The following is a 20,201-nucleotide window of genomic DNA, read 5'->3' as shown; positions in this document are numbered from 1 at the left end:
GCTCCTTGTCCTATTAATTTTTTTCTATAGTTTTTCTGTTCTCTATTTCATTTATTTCTGCTCTGATTTTTATTATCTCCTTTCTTCGGCTGGTTTTGGGTTGTCTTTGTTCTTCTTTTTCTAGTTCCTTAAGGTGTGAAGTTAAGTGGTTCACTTGGGCTCTCTCTTGTTTGTTCATATATGCCTGAAGTGATATGAACTTCCCTGTTATCACTGGTTTTCCTGCATCCCATAGATTCTGATATGTTATATTGTGATTTTCATTTGTCTGTATATATCTTTTGATCTCTGCACTTATTTCTTCTTTGACCCATTCATTTTTTAAAAGTATGTTGTTTAGTTTCCACATTTTTGTGGGTTTTTCCCCCTCTTTTTTGCAGTTGAATTCTAGTTTCAAGGCTTTATGATCAGAAAATATGCTTTGTACAACTTCGATTTTTCTGAATTTGCTGATGTTGTTTTTGTGGCCCAATATATGGTCAATTCTTGAGAATGATCCATGTACACTGGAGAAAAATGTATATTCAGTCACTTTGGGATGAAATGTCCTGTAGATGTCTATCATATCCAGGTGCTCTAGTGTTTTGTTTAAAGCCACTATGTCTTTGTTGATTCTCTGTTTGGATGACCGATCTAGAGCCGTCAGCGGTGTATTGAGGTCTCCAAGTATGATTGTATTTTTGTCAGTTTTTGTTTTAAAGTCAATAAGTAGCTGTCTTATATATTTTGGTGCTTCTTGGTTTGGTGCATATATATTAAGAATTGTTATATCTTCTTGATTCAGTGTCCCCTTAGCCATTATGAAATGGCCATTTTTGTCTCTGAGTACTTTTCCTGTCTTGTAGTCAGCATTATCAGATATGAGTATTGCTACGCCTGCTTTTTTTTGGATGTTATTTGCTTGGAGTATTGTTTTCCAGCCTTTCACTTTGAATTTGTTTTTATCCTTGTTACTTAGATGAGTTTCCTGTAGGCAGCATACAGTTGGATTTTCTTTTTTAATCCATTCTGCTACTCTGCCTTTTTATTGGTGAGTTTAATCCGTTTACATTTAGTGTAATTATTGACACTTGTGAGTTCCCTATTTCCATTTTATAGATTGCTTTCTGTTAGTTTTGTGTCTTGTTTGATCCTTCTCTTTCATCTTTCTATCTTTTGTTTTTATTTGGTTGTATTCCATACATTTTTCCTCTGTTGCTATCTTTTTTAAATCATGTGCTTCTGTGGTGGTTTTTTCAATGGTGGTTACCTTTAAGTAATGAAAAGGGTTCCTACCCTGTTCATTGTATTGCACTATTTTGTGAGTACTTTTGCATTCTCTTGTCCTTTGCTACTGTTAATCTCCATCCTTTCCGCCCCTTTCTTTTTGTTGTTGTCATTGTTTAAATTTGGTTTTATTGTGTTCTTCTTGGAGCTTTTACTGGTGGCTTTGTGTTTTTTTTGTTCTTTGTATCTGATTGGAGAACCTCCTTTAGTAATTCCTGGAATGGGGGTTTTCTGATGATAAATTCCCTCATCTTTTCTGTATCTGTGAATGTTTTTATTTCTCCTTCATATTTTTTTTTCTGAAGCTGAAAACGGGGAGAGACAGTCAGACAGACTCCAACATGTGCCCGACCAGGATCCACCTGGCACGGCCACCATGGGGCGATGCTCTGCCCACCAGGGGGCGATGCTCTGCCCCTCCGGGGCGTCGCTCTGTCACGATCAGAGCCACTCTAGCGCCTGGGGCAGAGGCCAAGGAGCCATCCCCAGCGTCTGGGCCATCTTTGCTCCAATGGCGCCTCGGCTGCGGGAGGGGAAGAGAGAGGCAGAGAGGAAGGAGAGGGGGAGGGGTGGAGAAGGAGATGGTCGCTTCTCCTGTGTGCCCTGGCTGGGAATCGAACCCAGGACTTCTGTACGCCAGGCCAATGCTCTACTGCTGAGCCAACCGGCCAGGGCCTATTTCTCCTTCATATTTGAAGGATAGCTTTGATGGGTATAGTATTCGTGGCTGAAAGTTCCTCTCTTTAAGGACTTTAAATATTGGGGTCCACTCTCTTCTAGCTTGTAGAGTTTCTGTTGAGAAATCGATGATCATCTAATGGGCCTTTCTTTATATGTTGTATTCTCCTTTCCCTGGCTATCTTGAGAATTTTTTCTTTGCCATTGGTTTGTGCCAATTTCATTATGATGTGCCTTGGAGTAGGTTTTTTGGGGTTAAGAAAACTCGAAGTTCTGTTTGCTTCTTGAATTTGAGGTTTTAGTTCTTTCCACATGCTTGGGAAGTTCTCATCTATTATTTGTTTGAGTATGTTCTCCATTCCATTTTCTCTCTCTTCTCCCTCTGATATACCTATTATTCTTATGTTATTCTTTTTGATGGAGTCAGATAATTCCTGTAGGGCTATCTCATTTTTTAAAATATTTGAGTCTTTTTTTTTCTTCTCTCTGTTGTGCCTCAAGTTGCTTGTCTTCTATTTCACTAATCCTACCTTCTATCTGGCCTGTTCTATTAGCTAAGCTTGTTACCCCGTTTTTCAGCTCATGAATTGAGTTTTTCATCCCTGTTTGATTTGTTTTTATAGTTTCAATTTTCTTGGAAATATATTCTTTGTGTTCATTGAGTTGTTTTCTGAGCTCCCTAAATTGCCTTTCTGTGTTTTCTTGTATATCTCTGAGTATTTTTAGGATTTCTATTTTAAATTCTCTGTCATTTAACTCCAAGGTTTCTAATATATTAAATTTTTTCTCCATAGATTTTTCCTCATCTATCTGTGTTACCTCTCTTTTGTATCCATGATATTCGATTTTCTCTTCCTTAATGGCATCTGAGGGTGGTTTTGTTGATAGTATTAATGAGATTTCATAAAGAATAAAAAATTAAAAAAATAAAAAAAATCAAAAAGAAATTTTTTAAAAAAATTAATAATTAAAGAAAAATAAAATAAAAATTAAAAAATAAGGAAATTATTCCCCCCCTCCTTTTTTCCTCTCCTCTTCTCTCCTCTCTTTTTTGAGAAAATCTTGTGGTGAACTGTGAATTATATTGTACTAAATAGAACAAACAATGCCTGTAATGGAGGGCCTGAATTGGGGAGAAGTAATAAAGGGGCAAAAAAAGAAAAAAGAAAAAAAGGGGGTATGGACCCACAAAAAGCAAATAAGGAAAAAATTTGGGTCAAGAATAAAATGATTTGGTTTTAGGTGTTGGTTGATTAAGAGTTATGATGAGAGGAATAAGAGGGAAACAGGAAAATGGGGGGAGAAATTTAAAAATTACTATTGTATTTAGTGGAACAAGACTAGATAAAATGAAGAGCCAGTGATGGGAGCACTGCTAGTGAGTTAAAAAGGTGAAGTAAAAAACCCCTAAAATGCCACAAACATAAGTTTGAGTCCCAGAAAAGATAATTTGTTCGTTATTGAGGTTTGAGTGATTGGAGACGTAAAGGAGAAAGAAAGAAACTAATATAGAGAAAGAAAAGAAAGAGAGAGAGAAAAAAAAGAGGGTACCACTAAAAGAAAAAAAAAAGAAAAAAGGGGAGAGAGAGAGAGTTTAGGGTTTTGGAGTGCAACCCTCATAGAGAGAAAGGAAGAGGAAAGAAAAGATAATGGGAGATGTAACACTTATGGGTAGTGTAGTTCAGGGAGAGGAGAGAGTAAGACCGGCAGAGAGTTAAATGACCAAATTGGAGGAGGAAAGAAAAAAAAATCAAGACTGAAGATAAGAGAAACAAATGAACAAATATAATAAAATGGGATAGGCTATAAAGTCTGCGGATTATTCTTGATTTTGAGAGGTTATCTTCTTGCTTTTTCTTTTCTCTCCCTTTTCCTGGTTGGTGACTCTGTACCCCGGGTTCTGCCTCTTTGACACGCTCAGGTAGAGGTTTGCAGTTGATAAGTCTCTATGGTGATGTCATGTATTGTGCTTCAGTCTCATTGGCAGTCAAGGTTCATTAGCATTTATAGGCTCCGACAGTGAGAGAGTCTGTGTTCCTGGAACCTCTCTCCTAGTTTTTCCATCCTCAATTAGTAGCCTGATAATCCAGCTATGGGGTTGCTGCTGCCTCTGCCTGGATAGTAAGAGGCTCAAAGAGCTGGCAACTCCCCACTCTATTCCCACTCATCACAGGGCTCTGGGTAAGGCTCAGTCAGTCAGAGCTGCTAGCATAATCAGGCGGGGCTTCCGCCCACTCAAAGACCTCTGGCTCTGCCACTCTGTCCGGTAACACAGGCAGGCGCCCACTCCCGGGGCGCTTGGAGGAAACTCTCGCTCACTATCTGTGCGCAGACCAGGATATCAGGCCGGCAGTCTCAGACTCTGAGTGAAACCCGTGCCCTCATGGAAAATTTCCAGCGTTGGAATTGGCTCTTGCTCCACTCTGCTCCGTCCCCGTGCGCGGCTTTTTCAAGGTGCTGGGGCGGCTGGAGATTCCGCTTTTGGCCCACACAGAGGCCTCTGACTCTGCCCTTCTGTGGGATAACACGGGCGCCCACTCCCAGGGATTTCAAAGGACTCTCTCGCCCACTATCTGCGCGCGCCGACCAGGAGATCGGGGAAAATGGCTGCCCCACTTGTCTTTCGTTGTTTGGTTTTGGTGCGAGTGTTAGCTTGTATTGCCCGGGTTGCCACAGGCACAGTTTTTCCTCGGTTGGATCTCCGTGCCACAGCCTGGTTCGGCCATTTGTGCCACGGCCTGGATCTATTCACCTTCTTTGCCTGCCTTAGTTTCTCTATATTCTCAGTTCCCAGTGAAAACAGCCCTATTTAGGTTAGTGAGGAAGGCAGAGCATTTCTTACTCCCTATTTCTTTCGGGGTTTGATTATATATTTAGCCAATTTTTCGCTCGACCATACCTTCAGGTGTATTGCGACACATCTGGAGGCTCCAAGGATAGGTTTTTCTGTTTCTGGTTGAAGATCTTGTTGAGTTTTGGGGGACATTTATTGGTATCGCTTCCTACCATGCCATTACTCTCTCCATACTCCCGTGTGTCCCTTCTTAGGCGACCTAACAGTTGGTGATGAAACCAGGGAGGGTCCCATGTGGACAGGACCAGATCAGCACCCCAGTCCCTGACAATCTTGGGCTTGTAAGTGAGCAGTGGCAGCTCATTTCAGGATTACCTCCAAATCCTGTTCAGGCCTGTGGGACCAACCTGCACTGGCTACCCCCCCCATGATCTGATAGATAAAATGACTAGTTGGCCACCATCTTAAGAACAATGCAGGCCTGAAGAAGGAAGAAGAACTTATTTATTCAGTAATCTGGCTCAGACCTTCCTTGTAGGTGGGTGCTGATAAGGGACAATTGGAATTAGGGTACAAACAATTCTGAGGAACCATGGCACCACCCATGATCACAAACAGAAGAAGCTGTCTTAGAGCCACCTTTGCCCAAGGCCCTTTGATGAATCCATATATCCCGTACCCCACCCCTCCCTTGCGGCTGAAACCCTTTGCTGGTCTCGGCCTGCCTGCATCCAGGTGCTTTTAAAATAAATTTTTTTGGGGAACACACTACCCTTGTGTTTTCAGTTCATCCCATGGTTTCTGCCTTTCATGACCCTCCTGAGCTAGCCAAGGAGGAGGTCGGACATTGGGAACTTTTCCTCTCCATTGCTGATTTCTCAGTCCACACTGGTCAATTCTGGTGAGTGACCCTATGCTTCAGGTCTTCTGTTTTGGTCTCTCCTAGATTTGGCATCTGAAGGTCCTAGTGCTAGGCCAGAGGACTTGTCTGCTTCTGGGCTTGGGACCCCTTAGACTCGGGGACACCTGACCTAACATGAAGGAGGAGAAACCAGAAGAATGCAGACGAGGGGTCCTGCAATGTCTGGGATCTTACATTCCTGCCTGTGACCTCAGTGTTCAGGACTAAGGGAGCAAGGGCAGACAGAAAAGTTTGAAAAATAACAAACCACTGCTGTAGACCTTGCTTGTTATCAGTTCCTTAAAATGAACTTGCATTTACTATAAATGAGATTTATATTAAAGGATAGAGTCATTCAAAATAAGACTAACTTCCGTAGCTGAGTAGCTGAAATGTGTTCACCTTCAATCTTTTGAATCATTTTGTAAAAAATAGATGCTTGATTATGTACAAAATACATTAATATCTCAGGTATTTTATTATTGTAAAACAGTTCCAGGATTTTAGGACATTTGTCCAAACTTAAAAAATATGAACAGAGAGGCTCAAATAATTGTAGAACACACTCTATAGCAGGTGTTAGAGCAAGCCATCTAACGACTGAATATCCTAAAAGGTTTTTGTATTCAACATTTGCTTCCTCACAAAATTGTTTTAAAGTAGCAACATGAATTATAAAATGACTAAAATGCAAATACATTGTAGTTATTATTACTTCTACATCAATTGACATAGCACATGATGCTGTGTTGATTGCATTTGACAAAATATGTGCATTAAAATCTATTCCTACTATTTTCTTTTGGAGTAACTCTTATAATTTTACATACACATTATTCATCCCTTTGTATCTTCACCCACCAAAATTTGTATTTGTATTATTAGTGCAACAACTTTGGATTTCAAATTATTTTCATTTATTACTCTGTATAGATGGTGTTGGTCAAATAAGTTTATAAATATGATATTATGTTTGCTCGCTTATACTTTGCATTGGGTGTGGGGGACAGGCTGTAAGCAGGCAGGATCATTATAGACTAAGGCTTAGTTTTAAGACTAAGCTTTTCCCCATACCCTTGACTGTTGCATGATAGGGGGTGGTGCACTCTTAATAGGAATCCCATTATGCCTCATATAAGTGACTTTGTATCAGAGACTTCCTTGTTTGTATATTGGATGAAAGGTTTTGATTTCTGCACTATAAAATGGGATAGAGGAGCCCATGCAGGAGAGCAGAGAAAGGCCACATGGAGGAGAGGAGAAGCAGCCAAGATGGCAGAGTACTGGAGGAGAAGCCAGTTTGTGCAGAGTTTGTGCAGAGAGAAGAAGATAGGGAACAGAGGTGAATAGGCTGATGAGGTAGAAAACTTTGATTCTAGGAAGCTCAGATAAGTCAGTGGCTTTGGGAGCCCTGAATGGAAAGGGAAATGTTTTCTCATTGTGTGTATTTCTTGCCTGCTGGGTGCAAGCTAGGATAAAGATGATGGCCCACCAGTTCTTGGCTTTATGGTTTCATTACCATCTGTTCGAATCAAATTCGAACCTACAAGGGCCAGGTGGCTGTGATGGTGGCTGTGGCTACTGGTTTTACAGATGGTTTGACAAAATTTCAGAAATTTTGCCCTCAATGGATTCTAAATTTAAAATTGTTACTTGAATGCTTTTGGTAACATTAAAATATCTTACTATTATTGGATAAAATTTAATTTCATCATGATTTGATGCATCAGATAAAATTGTTATAAATGCTACAGTTTCCAAGTCCTCTGTAAGTATTTTGTCACAGTAATTTTGTCACAGTAATACTGATTTCAAAATAGCCTCACATTTTGTCCTGGCACATAAAAATTTTGCATTATGAAACTTTTTCAATAATTTAGTTGTACAATCCATATTATGAAAACTTTGATTGTGAATTATGGTATGTTCCCTCCATTGCAGCCAACTGTTTTTCATCTTCAGAATAATTTGAAGTTTTAAAAAAACTTGTTACTTTACAACTGGAAGCTGATGCATCTAATGATTGCTTATGTTTGTTGGTGGTCAAGTGTTTCATTATTGCTGCTCTGCCCCCAACTGCAGTACAAAATTCTCTGCTGCAAATGTTGCAGAAAACAATGATATCTTTCTTTGATATGAGAAACGGAAACTCCTTTTTCAATTTATCATTGAAATGGCATTTTTTCTTTTTTGATTTTTCCATCTCGTAAATGAAATTTAAAATTAAAAATAAGATATAGAGCTACATGAACGATGCAAGCACATTAAAAACTGAAAACGTTACATCATGGTAGGCAAATTTTCCAGAAGCTAAATTAACAAAACTAAATATCAAACAAAACCACTAATCTGGAATGATATTTGCATGTATTTATCATTTTCTAATTAAAAAACGTCTGTTTTATGCAACTATTTAATCAAAATACATTATTAACAGATATGGTTTGAGGTTAGATTTCCACTTTAAAACTTGAGTTTCAGGAAAATACTTGTAAATAAAATTATACATATTTGGAAATTATTAAATAGATAATGAATTAATAAAATGTGAATTGTGCTCACCTGTCTATGATTGAATATTCACTGAGAAAGAAATAATTGTGAGTCAACAATGTTGTATGTGCCGTGTCATGTTTCAGTAAGAAGTACACAAAGTCATTTGTGCACTCAGTATATTGTGCTCTTTCTCAAGGTCTCCCGAGCAGAGCACATGCGTCTCATAATCTTGTCTCACTGCACTGTACTAATCCTTAATGAATCGTCATGGCAAATACAAATATGTCAAATCACACGCAATGGGTTGACTCTGCATCAATTGAATACGGACATTTACAGATTAGTCTTCCAATATCAAAAAGGAGGACATGTAGGAAGACACTTTTCAAGGGAGGATGGACCTTACAAAGGACGATTGGTCACCTTACAAATGACAAACTTACAAAGTACAATTGGTTACCTTATTACAATACAAAGCAAGGATAGCAAGATTTGTATGCAACTATGGCCAGTGATCTAGAAACTCCTTTCCCCTTGCTGACCCCACCTAAACTTTCCCTCCCCCCTCCTTGAGTCCTGGGAAACCTTAAACAAAGAAATTACATGCCCATTGCTTAGATACTGTAAAGGTATATAACCTGTCAGAAAATCAACTCCGGGGAGCCTGTGTTTTAGAGCTACAAACTCTATGTGCTCTGCTGGCTTTAATAAATCCTACTTCCTTCATCAAGTTGTCTGGGTGGTTTTTGTCCTTCTTTGATTCCTGCAATATATGGTGCATGGGCCGGGAACCAAGGAGGAAAGATGCCCACAATTGGTAGACTTCAGGCACCCCGTTGGGGCACACCTACTGAGCGTATGCTGGGGATTTCCCCATTCGGACGCCTCTGTAGAACAGAGGAGGGATCTCCTTCACTGGTCCCAGCAAGGACCAGACAACGAAGGAACGAGGAAACGAGGGTGCATCAGAGCCACAGTAAGAAAAACTGGGCAAGGGAAACTAGCTAGCATCCTGCCCCACTGGGCAGAAGGGAAGCCTGATCACCCTCCAAAGAGTCACAATTTGCCCTCCATAAGTTAGGAGTGGAGACTGTGTACTCTTCACAGGTGTGGAGAGTGGTCCCCAAAGGAGTGGTGACTTGTCACCCTCCACAGGTTGTGGGGAATGGGCCCCATGGGTTAGCAGTAGTGACTTGTAACCCTCTATGGCAGGGGTCCCCAAACTTTTTACACAGGGGGCCAGTTCACTGTCCCTCAGACCATTGGAGAGCCGGACTATAAAAAAAACTATGAACAAATCCCTATGCACACTACACATATTTTATTTTAATGTAAAAAAACAAAACGGGAACAAATACAATATTTAAAATAAAGAACAAGTAAATTTAAATCAACAAACTGACCAGTATTTCAATGGGAACTAAAAATAAGACAGCCCCCATCTTTTGGGGGTAAAATTAATATAAGACAGGGTCTTTTTTTTTTTTTTTTTTCTGAAGCTGGAAATGGGGAGAGACAGTCAGACAGACTCCCGCATGCGCCTGACCGGGATCCACCCAGCACACCCACCAGGGGCGATGCTCTGCCCACCAGGGGGGGGTGCTCTGCCCCTCCGGGCGTCGCTCTGCCGTGACCAGAGCCACTCTAGCGCCTGGGGCAGAGGCCAAGGAGCCATCCCCAGCGCCCGGGCCATCTTTGCTCCAATGGAGCCTTGGCTGCGGGAGGGGAAGAGAGAGACAAAGAGGAAGGAGGGGGGGGGGGTGGAGAAGCAAATGGGCGCTTCTCCTATGTGCCCTGGCCGGGAATCGAACCTGGGTTCCCCGCACCCCAGGCCAACGCTCCACCACTGAGCCAACCAGCCAGGGCAAGACAGGGTCTTATAATAGGGGAAACATGGTGTGTAGTAATGTAGGAGGAGACTTTTGGGCAAAGGGAGGTTATAAGGGCCATTATGTTGTACATTTGGGGGATCATGGGAGCCATTGTACTGTGTAGTAATGGTTATAGTGCTTTGCCTTTCTTCCTACTTCTGCTGTTATTTCCTACTGCTTCCGGTGATGTGGGGTGCTGCAGACCGGATGTTCGTCATGTGACGCGCTTCCAGAGCCGTGACGCGTGCATCCAGCGTCACTGGTAGTAGTCCTGTATATGAGCGACTCTGCGCTCTCACTGACTACCATTGGAAGAGGTGCCCCTTCCAGAAGTGCAGCGGGGGCCGGATAAATGGCCTCAGGGGGCCGCATGCGGCCCGCAGTTTGGGGACCCTTGCTCTATGGGTTAGGAGGAATGATTTGCCACCCTTCATTGTTGTGTGGGAGGTCGTGTGAAAGAGAGTGAGTGCGGAGTAAACGAGAAGGACATTGGGACAGGGTTCTGACTCTCTCCCACAGGGATGAAGTGAGTGTCGGTTCCCGAACCATGGTTCCATAGGGCACCTCATACAGCTAAGAGGCAGAGTTGCATGCTGACAGTTTATACCAACCTGCCATAAGCCAAGAGGGCCCGCAATTCCCGCGAGGGAATGACCAGTGATGCACTGAAGTGAGTGGCATCCCCTCCAAGTTTCCCCTCTCTTTCCCCCATTCCTTCTTGTGGCATGACTGTTGTCTGTCATGGGAGGTATGAGAGATTCACAGGGAAAACCCACTCCTTTAGTCACAATGGTCAAGTATTTTTAGAAAAGGTCCTCAGGGGATTGCAGGGTTATTATGTCCACAGGGAAATTGAGGACCCACTTTTGAGGTAGAACGGCCAACAGAAGGAAGCTTGGATAAGTCTGTTGGACAGAAGGTGTGGCAGGTAGTTGCTAGAGATCCAGGCCACCCCAACCAGTTTCCCTATATAGACACTTGGCTTACACTAGTTTGCACCCACCCACTTGGCTTAGAGGTCAGGCTTCTACAGTACTGGTAGCTAAGGCAGGGAAGCATTCCACCAGACCCAGAGAGCCACTACAGCAGCCAAAGCCAGAAAGTTTAACCCCTAGTGAACCAGAAGAAGCAGAAATTCTGGCTCTTCCACCTTACATGCCGGCGAGGCTGACTCCATACCTGACTCTCCATCCACCCCAGAGACTGCCACTGACTCAGGCCCATCATTGCCAGATTTATCAGGTCCCAGCATAAACTCTCCCGAGCCCCGGAGGTGACTCCTACTGCATCACCAGAATCAGGCCCAAGCCCTCCTCCCCTAGCTGGGAGGTTACAACTGGTGCCTCACAGTTCCCAGAGAGGAGGAGGAGAGGATTTTTGCTACCTCATCTGGGAAGTCACCAAGCCAAAAACTAATTCAAAAATACCCCGAAGTCTGAGCTGAAGACCCCCCCCCCCCGCCCCGGGGGCTGGCAATAAACCAAAGGCCAGTGCAGATAGAGTTAAAACCTGGGGCACTGCCTGTCAGCCAGAAACAATACTCGATTCCTAGGGAGGCTGTGGAAGGAATCCAGGTGCATTTACAAAGGCTAAAGGAGCACAGAATTATTATCCAGTGCCAGTCACCCTGGAATACTCCTTTGCTCCCTGTCAGAAAACCGGGAACCAGTGATTATCAACCAGTACAGGACTTGACAGTCGTAAGCGATGCAGCAGTGACTCTGCACCCAACAGTACCAAATCCTTATACACTCCTAAGCCTGCTCCCTGCTCAAGTAACACAGTTCCATTGCTTAGACTTAAAAGATGCCTTCTTAATATAAGACTGGCTCCTGAAAGCCGGAAGCTGTTTGCCTTCCAATGGGAGGACCCGGTTACAGGGGCAAAGGTGCAGTACACCTGGACGAGGCCCCCACAAGGGTTCAAGAACTCCCTTACCAGGAAACCAGTTAGAAGGTGATGAAAGACAATTGGACTTTGGGTGATGGGAATGCAGCATAATCAAATGTCAGAATAACCTAGAGATGTTTTCTCTGAACATATGTACCCTGATTTATCAACGTCACCCCATTAAAATTAATTAAAAAAAAAGAACTCCCTTACCATCTTTGGGGAAGCCCTCGTTCAGGACCTCCAGAGGTTTCCTGCACAAGACTTCAGGTGTGTCCTCCTTCAGTACGTGGATAACCTATTGCTAGGTCGTGAAACTGACTCTCCAAGGTTGTGCTCGAGGAACAGACGAGCTTTTACACCAGGTTCCCCAAACTACCTGCATGTGGCCCCCTGAGGCCATTTATCCAGCCCCGCTGCACTTCCGGAAGGGGCACCTCTTTCACTGGTGGTCAGTGAGAGGAGCACATTGTCCATCTTATTAGCCAAAAGCAGGCCTATAGTTCCCATTGAAATACTGGTCAGTTTGTATTAAAATTGGTCAGTTTGATTTAAATTTACTTGTTCTTTATTTTAAATATTGTATTTGTTCCCGTTTTGTTTTTTTACTTTAAAATAAGATATGTGCAGTGTGCATAGGGATTTGTTCATAGTCTTTTTTTATAGTCCGGCTCTCCAACGGTCTGAGGGACAGTGAATTGTGTAAAAAGTTTGGGGACCCCTGTTCTACGCCATCTAGAGAAGAATGGAGATAAGTTCTTGAAGAAGAAGGCCCAGATCTGCCAAAGGCAAGTAAAATACTTGGAATTTATTCTCCAGAGGGGGAGAGGAGGCTAGGGGTAGAATGGAAACAGGTTATTCAGAACATCTCAGTCCTCACCATGAGGAGACAAGTTAGAGAGTTCCTGGGTACAGTAGGATTCTGCCATTTGTGGATCCCCAACTTTGCAGTACTGTCCAAACCCCTCTATGAAGTCACAAAGGAGGGAGAAAAGGAGCCCATGGACTGGGGCCAGAATAGGGCTGTGCCTTTCGGACTCTTAAAAAGGAATTACAAATTGCCCCAGTGCTATGTCTTCCTAACCTAGCAAAACATTTTATGCTCTATGTCTCAGAGAAGAGCAAGACAGCATTGGGTGCATTAACCCAGGATTTGAGGTCATGGCCTAGACCTGTAGCTTACCTCTTCAAGCAACTAGACGGGGTTTCAAAGGGCTGGACACCATGCTTAGTAGCCCTAGCAGCCACTGCCATGCTGGTACAAGAGGCAGACAAACTAACTTTAGGACAAGACCTAAAAGTGTGGGTGCCACATGCAATAATGACTCTGATGAATGTCAAAGGACATCACTGGCTCACTATTGCCCACCTCACTAAGTACCAGAGTTTATTATGTAAAAACCCAAGGCTAGTAATAGAGGTGTGTACTACTTTAAATCCAGCAACACTGCTCCCAGTGAATGAAGGAAAGCCGCAGCACAGTTGCTTAGAAAGTACTTCACTCAGTATACTCTAGCCAGCAGGACTTGCTAGATCAACCTCTAAGGGAGACCGACTCGGAAAGGCAGGCAGGGTATGCAGTAGTGACTCTAACACAGTGGTCCCCATCCCCGGGCCGCGGACCGGTACCGGTCTGTGGGCCATTTGGTACTGGTCCACAAAGAAAGAATAAATAACTTACATTATTTCCATTTTATTTATATTTAAGTCTGAGTGATGTTTTATTTTTTAAAAATGACCAGATTCCCTCTGTTACATCTGTCTAAGACTCACTCTTGACGCTTATCTTGGTCACGTGATACATTTATCCATCCCACCCTAAAGGCCGGTCCGTGAAAATATTTTCTGACATTAAACCGTTCCGTGGCCCAAAAAGGTTGGGGACCACTGGTCTAACAGAGACTAAAGAGGCGTGGCCTCTACCCCAAGGCACTTGCTCAGCAGGCAGCACTGATTGCTCTGACTCAAGCCTTAGAGCTCAGTGAAAGGAAAAGAGTGAATATCTCTACAAATTCCCATTTTGCCTTTCTCCCTCTCCAAATACATGGGGCAACTTACAAAGAGAGGACTCTTAATTGCTGGGGGCAAAGATTTTAAATATCCATGAGAAACTCTCCAGCTGCTGGAAGCAGTCTGGAAGCCAAAACAAGTAGCAGTGACCCACTGCTGAGGACAGCAGAAGGGAGGAACAGTAGAAGCCCAGGGACATGCCAGAGCAGATGCAGAGGCAAAGAGGGCTTCTACCCTGCCCTACCACAAAGTTACTATAGCCCTTCTCATCCATGGGCCCCGGAACTTGCACCCAGATATTCCGAGGGAGAGAAAAGGTGGACAGAGAAAGGAACCAAAGACTTAAAGGACAGCTGGATGCAACTGCCAGATGGTAGAGTTGTTGTTCCTCACCTGCTGGGGCCAGCAGCAGTCCAGGCTCTGCATGCTGCCACCCGTCTGGGACAAGAAAAGACAGAAAAACTGCTAGGGAGATATTTTTATATCCCTCTCTTGGCAACCCTAGACAAGAAAGTCAGCCTGCGTTATTCAACCTGCCATCAGGATAATGTGAAACAAGGACCTTCAGTACCCCCCAGTATTCAGTCCTATGGGGCAGCCCCCTTTGAGGATATACAAGTGGACTTCACTGAGATGCCCAAAAGTCAAGGTTACCAGTACCTGTTGGTGTTAGTATGCACCTACTCAGGATAGGTAGAAGCCTACTCCACCCGGAGTGAAAAGGCTAGAGAAGTAACAAGGGCATTGCTCAGAGAAGTAATTCCAAGGTTTGGACCACCACTTCAGATAGGCTCTGACAGTGGGCTGGTCTTTGTTGCTAAAGTAGTACAAAAAACAGCCCAAGAATTGGAAGCTTCACGCAGCATACAGACCTCAGAGCTCAGGAAAGGTGGACCGCATGAATAGGACTCTGAAGTTAGGGCATAGCAAATTATGTCAGGAAACAGGTCTTAAATAGGTGTAAACTTTGCCTCTAATATTGTTTAAGGTTTAGTGCACCCTCTCCAAGAACACCAGGTATTCACCTTATGAAGAATTATACAATAGGCCTCCCCTAATATTATGTAGCCTACCAGAGACTCCCCAAGAATTAGGAGAAACAGAACTACATAGGCAAATAGCAGCTTTAAGCAAGGTGGCTGGTACCATATCCAAGTGGCTGCTAGATAGGGCTCCGATCAGTTTGTTTGACCCCACCCATTCTTTTTCTCCAAGAGACCAAGGGTCAAGGATTAGAATCCAGCTTCCCTCTGACCCAGGTGGAAGGGAACCTACACCATGATCCTTATCACTCCCACTGCTGCCAAAGTAGAAGGCATACCTCCTGGATTTACCATAGCTGGCTGAAGCCTGTGTCCCCAGCAGAGACACCTTCATGGACAGCAGAGACTGACCCTGCCAATCCTGTAAGTTGACCCTGAGAAGGACAACATGCCCTGCTCCAGCCGCAAACTGGAAGCAGGCTGGTCCATGCATATCTGAAGCCTGAGGAACCTCGCCATGGGAATCCTTATAATTGGACTCTGGGAGGGAGGGGAGCTAGGGCAGAGGACTGTGAACTGTGTATCCATGTCACCAAGGAAGGCCAAAAGGTCTCCACCTTGCTTTTCTACAGCTTCTATGAGTGTAAGGGAACTCAGAAAGGGACCTGTATCTATAATCAGACTCAATATTCAGTGAGTAACCCAGGGGATAACCATCCTCATGTCTGTTATAATCCGACAGATCCTCTTACTACAACAATATTTAAAGTAAAAATAGCAGCAGGTGGATGGGGAAATAGATAGAAGGATCAACAATAGCCCAGACCAAAGTTAAAGAAAATCCAAGTAGCCTTTTTAGGGGATGGTTCTTAGCCTTTAGTAGGTTTAAAACCCTAATAGGAGCAGTCTTACTACTCCTAGGAATTTGCTTAATAGATCTGTGTTTGTTATCACTATTAATAAACAGCACAAGGAACATGGTAGAGGTCACAGTACAGCAATGAACAATATTTACCCACCACTATCAGGCCTTCCCCTTAGGATCAGATATAGAATGTGAGACCCAGTATAAAAGAAATTCTGAAGTCTCAAAGGGGGGAATGAGGGGCAGGTCCCTTCTTCAATAAGACAGAAGAAATGAAAAGAATACAGGGGAAATGAGCCAGTAATAAATTAACTACATCCATCCCATAGTTACAATACAAAGCAAGAATAGCAGGATCTGTATGTAACTATGGCCAGTGATCTAGAAATGGCCAGTGATCTAGAAACTCCTTCCCCCTTGCTGACCCCACTGAAACTTTTCCTCCCCTCTCCTTGAGTCTTGGGAAACCTTAACAAAGAAATCACATGCCCATTGCTTAGATACTGTAAAGGTGTATAACCTGTAAGAAAATCAACTTCAGGAACCCTGTGTTTTGGAGCCACAAATTCTACGTGCTCTGCCAGCTTTAATAAATCCTACTTCCTTCATCAAGTTGTCTGGGCGTTTTTGTCCTTTGATTGCTGCAATACTCTGATTCCTGCTACAAAGGGACTCCTCTCTCTCTTTCTGGTGGCTCAGCTATTGATGGGGATGCTTGCCCATAGATAGCCACTCCCAGGGACCATAGTCAGTCACTCACCACCCTTGCCCTTATTATCATTCTCTTTCTCTACACTATAGGCAATGCACACTCCACACCTCCAAAATCCAAAATTGTCTCGGCCTTAAGGGAGACATCAAGCCAAAATGCCTTACTTTTGCAACACTGTCTGGCCTCAATATAAACTAGATAATTGCTCTCAATGGCCAGAGAATGGCACTTTCAATTTTAGAACCTTACAAGATCTCCAGAGCTTCTGTCAACACAATGGAAAATGGTCAGAAATTCCCTATGTCCAGGCCTTTCTCAACCTTCACTCTTGACTCTCTATCAGTCCTGCTCCACCTTTCAATTTCTTCTCTAAATTAGGAAATGCTGGCACAAAAATTAAACTAAATCAATGAAAAGCATTAAGATATACCATTTTGATTGTATATACTCTGTAAAATAATCTCATTCCTAATACTCTGGGTATTGTTGCTTTAAAATTGGAACATGTAAGGAGTGCTCATTTAAATTAAAAAACATTTAAAAAAAGATTTTATTTATTCATTTTAGAGAAGAGAGAAAGAGAGAGAAGGGGAGGAGGAGCAGGAAGCATCAACTCCTGTATATGCCTTAACCAGACAAGCCCAGAGTTTCGAACCGGCGACCTCAGCGTTCCAGGTCAAAGCATTGCCACCACAGGTCAGGCAAGTACTCATTTAAATTTCAGTAGAATGAAGTTTTGTACTCTGAACTTGTTCCTTTGTTCTGTAAAATCCTGCCCTGTTAATTGTTATGCTCAGGGTTCATTCTTTTCTGTGTTAAGGGCCAAATTACAACTCTGCTATTATGCTTAATCAGGTTTTATTTATGTGCCATGCTCATGTCTCTGTCCTGTAACTGTCTTGTTTGTATGTAGTCAATTTCTGTTTGAGAGCTCACATGTATCTCATCTGTCTGTCTGAAAGTTTCGCTGTTCTATTCACACTGGGAATTCTGTCTCTGCCATTTGGGCTTTGTGTCATCTGGACCTTGTAAAGGTCATTTGCGCTACTGGTTGGTGTGAGGTAAGATTCACTGATTTGTGTCTCAGTCCCTCCTTTCGGAGGATTTAGTTTGCAGATATTCATTTGTTTACATTTTGTCTGTGTCTTGAATTTTGTTTTAAAATAAACAGCTTGATCTTGGTTCCACCAGAGTCCACTAGGCCATATTCTAGATGCCTGATCAGCTTGCAGCTAGACCTGTTTTCCCAGTCCCAGGCCATATATCCAAGCCTGTATGGCACTCAGGGATGACCTTGAGATATGTACACCTCTCTGCAATTGCTACAGAGTCTGAAAATATATATATGCAGATAAAAAAAATTCCCAAAATGGGTGAATGAATTTGTCAGTCCTTTGCAAACATTTGGGTGACAACGCAGTCCTTGAGGTATGTAAAGCTAGTAGCCACGGCCACCATCAAAGCCACCTGGCCCATGCAGGTTCTCATTAGATTCAGACAGATGGTAATGAAACAACGAAGCCAAAAACTGGTGGGCCATTACCTTTAATCCTAGCTTGCACTGGCTCAGAAATTCTGGCTCAAGTAAAAACACACACTGGACTCCAAAACTTACTAATTCAGTGCTCACAAAGCTACTGACTTATCTGAGTTTCCTAGAATCAAAGGTTTCTAGCTCACCAGACTTATTCACCTCTGTTCCCCATCTCTTTCCTTCTCCCTGCACAAACTCGGCACAAACTGGTTTCTCCCTCAACACTCCACCATCTTCGCTGCCTCTCTCCTATCCTCCATGTGGCCTTTCTCTGCTCTCTGCTCTAACGATAATCTAAGGAACCAAGAAAGAGCAAGCTCCCGGTCTGCCCCACTTTATAGTGTAGAAATACAAACCTTTAATCCAATATATAAATAGGGAAGTCTCTGATACAAAGTCACTTATCTGAAGCATGATGGGATTCCTCATGAGAGTGTACCACCCCACATCAAAAAGGGTGGGAAAGGCTTAGTCCTAAAACCAAGCCCCAGGATGCAAGGATCCTGCTTGCCCACAGCCTGCCCCCAACACACATTAATGTAATCATGCCTTGACCTGTGGTGGCACAGTGGATAAAGCGTCACCTGGAAATGCTGAGGTCGATGGTTCGAAACCCTGGGCTTGCCTGGTCAAGGCACATATGGGAGTTGATGCTTCCAGCTCCTCCCCCTTCTCTCTCTCTGTCTCTCTCTCTCCCTCTCCTCTCTAAAACAAACAAACAAACAACAACAACAACAACAAAATATAATCATGCCCATCCCAAGCAATCACCTGGGCATGGGCTTCCATGTGGGCAGCACCATTTTTAAAAAAGTGAGCATAATATATTTTATCTGCCCAACAAGGTGTAAAAACAACTGTCCTTGCTTTACAAATAAAATTTTTGCAGGAGCAGAGGTGTGGCTCCAGAAACAATTCAAAGCCCATCAAATCTTATCTAGGTCATCTTTTAAAATGCAAGCTTCTGAAAGGTAAATCTTACTAAAAGAAAAGGAAAAGAAAAGAAAAGAAAAAGACCCTTAGCCATCTAAGCAGATCTATTTAACTTGTATTTGTTGTTCCTTTCTAAATTAGTGAGTTTTGACAAAAATTATTGATTATCTAGATATTTTGAAATAACATGTAATACTGAAACACTAATTGCTAGAGGAACATTAGAAGGAGAATATGTGCCTTGACTCAGGGGCTCCAGCCAGTGACCCTGTGCTCAAACCAGCAACCATGGAGTCATGTCTACGATCCCACACTCAAACTGGCGACTTCACGCTCAAGCTGGTGACCCATGCTCAAGCAGGTGAGCCCATGTTCAAATCAGATGAGCTCGCACCAGACCTTGGGGTTTCAAACCTGGGTCCTCGGCATCCCAGACTGATGCTCTATTCACTGTACCACCACCTGGTTAGGCAGAAGGAGAATTCTAAACCTGGCCTTTAAGGTCTTCAATAATTGGGAAGAGGAACAGAGACTAGCCCAAACCTAGGCCTTACAGATGTTTGCCCAGGAGGTCTCCCAGACAGTAAAACCACAAAAAGACTGCTAAGTCCCACCAAAATACCTTCAGGAATTTTCTGGCCCTTCCCCAGAGGCCTGCTTTAAGTACAAACAGGAGGCACACTGGAGTTGCTCCTGTTCCAATCCCAGGACAGCAGCCAGATCCTGCCCTCCCTGTGGTTGTGAGGGCCATTAGGGGTCAGACAGCCCATAAGCCCCTCAAGGTCCAGGCGCTGTCTCTTCCCAGCCCCTGCCTCTGCCCAGCGCTGGCCTGGATGGAGCAGCACTCCTTGGTGTCCTGGGGGAAGAAGACTGAAGGAGACCAGCCTTGCCACAGGCCTCCACATCTACCATCCGAATAGCGGAGCCTCGGGTAAGTCTACAGGTTACCAGTAAGGCCATTTCTTTCCTATTAAATATGGGGACCACAAAATGAAGATAGTAATGGCAGCATGAGAGATACTCCTGATTCTAACCATTGATATTTCAACAAATTGGCCCTGGCCAGTTGCTCAGTGGATAGAGCACCAGTGCAGTGTATGGATGTCTGGGGTTTGATTACCAGTCAGGGAACACAGCAGAAGTGATCATCTGCTTCTCTCCCCCTCCCTCTCCCCCTTCTCTTTCTCTTTTTCTCCCACAGCCAGTGGATTGACTGGGTTGAGTGTTGGCCCTGGGTACTGAGAATGGCTCAGTGGGTCCCAGAATCA

This window comes from Saccopteryx bilineata, chromosome 5 (assembly GCF_036850765.1).
Source record: "Saccopteryx bilineata isolate mSacBil1 chromosome 5, mSacBil1_pri_phased_curated, whole genome shotgun sequence".
In the NCBI taxonomy this organism is placed as follows: Eukaryota; Metazoa; Chordata; class Mammalia; order Chiroptera; family Emballonuridae; genus Saccopteryx; species Saccopteryx bilineata.
This window is presented reverse-complemented; position numbering follows the sequence as displayed.